This window comes from Ailuropoda melanoleuca, chromosome 1 (genome assembly GCF_002007445.2).
Source record: "Ailuropoda melanoleuca isolate Jingjing chromosome 1, ASM200744v2, whole genome shotgun sequence".
NCBI classification, from domain to species: Eukaryota; Metazoa; Chordata; class Mammalia; order Carnivora; family Ursidae; genus Ailuropoda; species Ailuropoda melanoleuca.
In genome coordinates, this window is record NC_048218.1 from 70,128,861 (window position 1) to 70,134,860 (window position 6,000).

The window sequence follows — 6,000 nt, forward strand, 5'->3', positions numbered from 1 at the left end:
TCCTCTCCTTTGTTCTCAGGACTTGTCTCTGGTTCTGCCCTGGATGGCTTGTCCTGGATTTTGATTCTCTGTCATTCCCAAATAAATCCACTTTTGCTGGTAAAATAACTGGCAGTTTTATTTTTAAGCTTAACATTGGTAATGGCCAGGACCAACCCTATTGGAGGATGCCATGGAAATCTAAAACATTGAGGCTGATATCTGTGTTATTCTGCCTGAGGGCATTCTGTTCATTTCGTACCAAGTGTTACTGTGCATGGGAAACAGTCTAAATGGGTCATTTTTGCACTTATGGATTACTAATGTGAATAACCTCTCTACTTTTGCAGGCTTAGAAGCTTAAGTCTGGCATTTCATTCATCAAGTCTCAGTCAGGTGGAGTCTCTGTAAGCATCTGCCTGCAAGTGATTGGCTCCATGACCTTCAATCCCATAACCCCTTTTCTTTCTTTCTTAACCTCTTTTTACTATCTGCAATTATCTTATATACTGATTTGCTTATGTATTTATTGTCCATCTTTCCCACCGGAATGTAGGCTTTCTGAAGTCAGGAGCCCCGCTTTTTTTTTTCTTCTTATTCCTTGTATCCTCAGAGGTTAGGATAGTGCCTGATGTATTAGACAATAAAAGTTTACTGAATGAATGAGCAGATGAGTGAACAAATGAATGGATGAATACAGAGGCTGAATAAATACGCCAGGACTCAAAGAGAATCAGTCATGGAAGTGAAAGCAGAACCCAAATTAATATAAATATCCCATATTCATATGCTTCAACATATTCAGCTAAGATTGCTCCCAGTTTGCAATTTCTGCTTTGCTCCCACAATATACCTCTGTGAGAACATTCATATACACATTTGCACATTCATCTTACAAATGGAGAAACTGAAGCCCAGCAAAGTGAAATGACTTGAATAAAACTATGTGGCTAGTTAAGGTTATGACTTGGACCCTATTTTCTATCACAGAAGTAATTTATTATAGGATGATTTGGGATTTTTGCTTCATTTCGCTCCTTCCCCCACAAATAAAACACCAAAACACCTCCTATGAGAAGAGGGTAGCACCGTTTTTTTGTCTCACAAAGTACAAAGTCAGGGTGACATTCGGCAAGTCAATAACCACTACATACGAGGTTATACACAAGGCATGGTTATCAAGAAAGCCACTTTGGCTGGGCTTGTTGACACTCTATGTCATTAGAGATGAGTGAGAGGAGGACTCCCCAGGGCTACCAGGTACACAAGATGACCAACATGGAAGTCTTGGACTCAGACGTGGGTTATTTTTAGCATTAGGGATATTGTTTCACATAGTTAAGGGGCAATTCTACCACGAAGCAAGAAGCTGACTGATTTCATGAGACCTTCCCAGCATCTGGGTCTGTCTAGACAAGGAGAGAACAGGAACCATGAAAAATAGGAGCTCCTAATACCCACTTCTCCTCTTCCTATGACACTGGGCTGCCTTCTTTTGACTTGAGGGGCAAAACCTGATTGCATTATTAATACATTGATTGAGAAACATTACTAATTTTTAAATAAGCCTGAATGTTTTATCTGTGTCCAGTTTTCATTTTCCATTTGTATGTCACAGAAAATGCAACCCAATTCATTCATTCATCCTATCTTTCTTCTTGCTCCTTGAAAATATTGCTCATTCTGAAATCTGTTTTGAATTATAATAGAAAAGTATAGCCGTCATTGAAAGGAGAAGGAATTTCAAATAATTTCAATTTCAATAATTTCAAACAAACAAAAACCCTGACTGCATCTTCCCATAAGTAAGTTCACTGCTCACTGACAGTAAAATAATTACCCACGGTAAAGGGAGACTATGAAGATGAGAGATTTACCAAAGAATAGCCTATCTTTCAGAATCTTTTTTAGCTCTCAAAGAAACCTCATAATTCACTGATATTATTCATTATAATTAATAATATTGTAGCAACCACATCTACCACCATCTTAAAGAAAGGCATCTCTTTTAAATCCCAAAGAGCAACCAATAGGTGATTTCCTAAGAGATTATTTTTAATACAGAATTGATGGTACCCTACATGTCAAACACAAAACTCAAAAAAAAAAATCACAAAACAAAGCAATTTAAAATTAAGCATAATTACTATTTCAGAATAACAAAACAAACTATTCCGGTGGTAGAACAACTTTCTAAAAAAACAGAATCCACAGAACATGCCAGAAAGCACTACATTAAGCCACCAAATTCAATACTAGTCAAGAGATAGTATGGTAGTTTTCCACCCGAGGGACAAAAATTGGTAAACTGTGCAATGTTTTCAGTTACCTGCTTTGAGGACTGGTTTGACTCAGTATTTGAATCATGCCTAAGAACTCCAATGGCTCCCAGATTAGCTGTGGCAGGAAGGCAGCTATTCTTCTTCTTAGAATTACTGCTTCCAAAGATAAATCCAATGTGTCCACTCTAAATACTAGACCTAAATGATCTCCTTGACTCTTTGCAGTTGGTTGGCCGGCATACCTCTCCTACTACTTGGTGACGGCCTATGGGGCAAGAACTCTGTCATTCATGTTTGTATCCCCCACTTCTAGCACAGAGGAAGGAAGTTAACCCATGACTGGGTGTGAAGCCTGGCTCAAAAGTCAACCCTCTATCGAGCGTCTTTTTCTTTTATCTGTTCTAGTCTTTGTTCCTATATTTTTGGCACTTTAAAGACTTTTTAAAAATACTTTGATCAAAAGCAGCTCACACTTTGTATTTCAAATTAGCTCATAACAGATTTGCAACATTTTATGAATGATGGTATTGCTACTTCCCTTATAACTGTTATTATTCTTTTATTTACTATGAATCAAGATCTCAAAATCACCACAAAATATGCTGGATTCAAAATGTTAATTATAAATACTAACTTTTACCAAATATTATGGGTGACAGAAAGCAAGTTATTTCAAGTATTTATACTTGGGATCCACCCACCGACAACAGTCTTCTGAGTCTCCATATCTCAATATCTCATCCACAGCAATGCTTCCAGATGTCTGCTAATTGCTCCATCTCCACCCCATTCAGGCTTTGCTGCTCAACCTCCATCATGGGTAACCACAACAGTACCTTTTTGAAGGGGAGTGCCCTACAGCCACATCTAATGTCTCTGGAAGGCCAGCAATTCCATCAAGATAAAGCAAAATAAATTGCAAAAATCAAATTCCATCAAAAGAAAACAAAACAAAAATGCCAAAAATCAAGGGGGTTAAAAAGCACAGAATACCCCCCACAGATATGAAAAAGGGGCAGTATGCTAGGCACACTGCTTTTAGGAGAATTGACTTGAGTCTACTTGAGTTGCCCCAAGTCTAGAGGGAGAGATAAACCAGAAAATCAATCATCGCTATGTAGGGTTCAAAGACCACATAGGATAAGGAGGCTGTAATTGAGGTTAGAAGGGGGCATTATGGGAGCACAGAGGAGGGTCACTTGACCCTGGCCTGAGAGAGTCAAAGAAGGTTTCACTCAGGAGCAAATCCTGAGCTGCATTCAGAACAAACTAGAGCAAGCTCGAACTAGAAGAGGGAAGAGGTGGCATCCCCGGCAGAAGAAAGACTGTCACACAAGAGAACTCACATAGTTCAGGAACGTCTGGGGGCCAGGGTATGCAGGGGCAGTGGAATATGAAGCTTGTAGGTGGTCAAGGGTCATGAAAACCATGACAAAGAGCCCAGGTTTCAATGTGACTGTCAAGGGAAGTGATTTAGAAAGTCATTTAACTTGCACTTAAAAATAAAATCAGAATAGCAACTTGTTAATTCACAGTAAATATGAGAAAAAAAATGAGCCAAAGTTCTTGATGAAACGTGGAGATTGGCAAGAGCTTATGAGATGGCAGCGACTGAGAGCAGTGGACAGGGACACATAGGAGCTCGGGAGGGAGTTTTTACCTGCAGAGGTGGGGTGAGGTGGGGGAGTGATGAGGAAGGAAGCAGCTTGGGGACTCCAGGGAAAGCCCCACCCCTTCTGGGCCCTGGGCTCCATGACATGCTATGAACATCTAGCTGTGATTTATAAGAGCTGCACAGAAAAGAAAAACCAGAATTCTGTCAAGGCAAGGAATGCAAGCAACATTCTAGAAAGTCATTTGGGGTCCCAGGAGGGCTGATATTCAGTGTATGTACCAGCACAACAGGACCAGGATAAGCCACTCTTCTGAGTCTCCAGAGTGTTCCCCATCACCTGACCACCCTGGGGGGAGCCCCCAGGGAGCCCCCCAGTGAGCCCAAAAACTAAAGGGGTAGGTAGCACTTGGTACAGCAGAAGCCTCCGTGAATTATATGAACCCACATCTGCATGGTGGCCATTTTCCTTTCTGCTTGGTTGGGGCTAGCCCACACCATTTTGGCTATCAAATATTCTGATTATCACCCAGAGTATAAGCAGTTTGTTTGTAAGGAATGGAGGCTGGATTGCCCAGCAGACAGGGTTGAGAAGAAGCAGCACTGAGATGCTTGAAGATGACAATGGGGAAAGAGGCTGCATTTCCAGGGAAACTAAGGGTGACAAGACTGGGAGACCTAGTGAGTGGAGCTGGCCTTGGGTGTGAAAGAGCTGCCACTATGCCCTTTGAACTCTCTGAGAACTGGCTGAGCTGGGAGAGAAAAGCGCTGCTAGCCTAGTTGGCTCCTAGTTGGCTTCCCAAGAGGGAAGAGCTTGGCCCGGTCCCAGAGCCTGGAAAATTAAAAGCGGAGTTCAATGCCTGAAGAAGGGTGGAGGGTAATATTTGTGCTAAATTCTGCTTAGGGTTATTTTAGCATTGACTTAATTTCATTATGTCCTAATCCTTCAAATGTAATCTCACACTTAGTAAGTATGTGAACTTGATTAACCAGAGGATTTTACTCCTACCCACTCCATTTAAATTTTTTCTTTCTTCTTTCTTTCTTTCTTTCTTTCTTTCTTTCTTTCTTTCTTTCTTTCTTTCTTTCAGATTTTTATTCATTTATTTGACATAAAGACAGCCAATGAGAGAGGGAACACAAGCAGGGGGAGTGGGAGAGGAAGAAGCAGGCTCCCAGCAGAAGGAGCCTGATGTGGGGCTCGATCCCAGAATGCTGGGATCATGCCCTGAGCCGAAGGCAGACGCTTAACGACTGCGCTACCCAGGCGCCCCTATTTCTATTTCCCTCTATGTAGAGAGACGAAACATGAAACAAAAGCAGTTAACATTTTTATGCATTTGCTTTGACTCTAAAAAAGTTGTGGGGGCAGAGGGCGCCTGGCTGGTTCAGTCAGTTAATGTCCAACTCTATCTCAGCTCAGGTCTCTATCTCAGCTCAAGTCTTAATCTGAGGGTCATGAGTTCAAGTTCCACCTTGGGCGCCACACTGGGAGCGCAGACTACTTAAAAAAAAAAAGTCAGATGGAATTATTCTGCAGCCTTAATTCATTGTTTTCTATTCGAAGAGATCTAGTAAGATCAAAGTGCGTTTCCGCTATGATCACCCATAAAGCTCCACAACCCTACACTGCAATCCTTTCTAGCACAGAATCAAACATGCTTCTGAACCCTTCTGAAATGTGGCAAATACAATTGTTTTTGACAAATTACAGCTGAGCAGTGTATTTAAGATTATCAGAATATTAGGTGTAGAGTAGATCTTCATAAAACTGAGACAAAATTAATGTGAACCAAGGGGTTATTTTGGACAGAGTTGGGTTTCTAAGTAAGTAAACTATTCATGGCAGGCAGTTAGAAAGAACATTCTAGTTAGTTACCTACAATACAATAATATAGGTGCCATGGTTAAAAAAAAAAAATCCTAGGGTCAAAACTAGTTTTTGCTTTGGCCTCATTATAATTTAATTTCGTTCAAGATGCTGGCTAGAAAACCCCTATGAGAAACAGCGAGAAGCAAATTCTTTTGTGCCCTGGAATGTTCTTGATAAGAGATATAAAGAAAGATTATTGGAAACCTCCACCATTTCCTGCTTTATGTTTCACAGATGAGAATGTTTGCACAAAA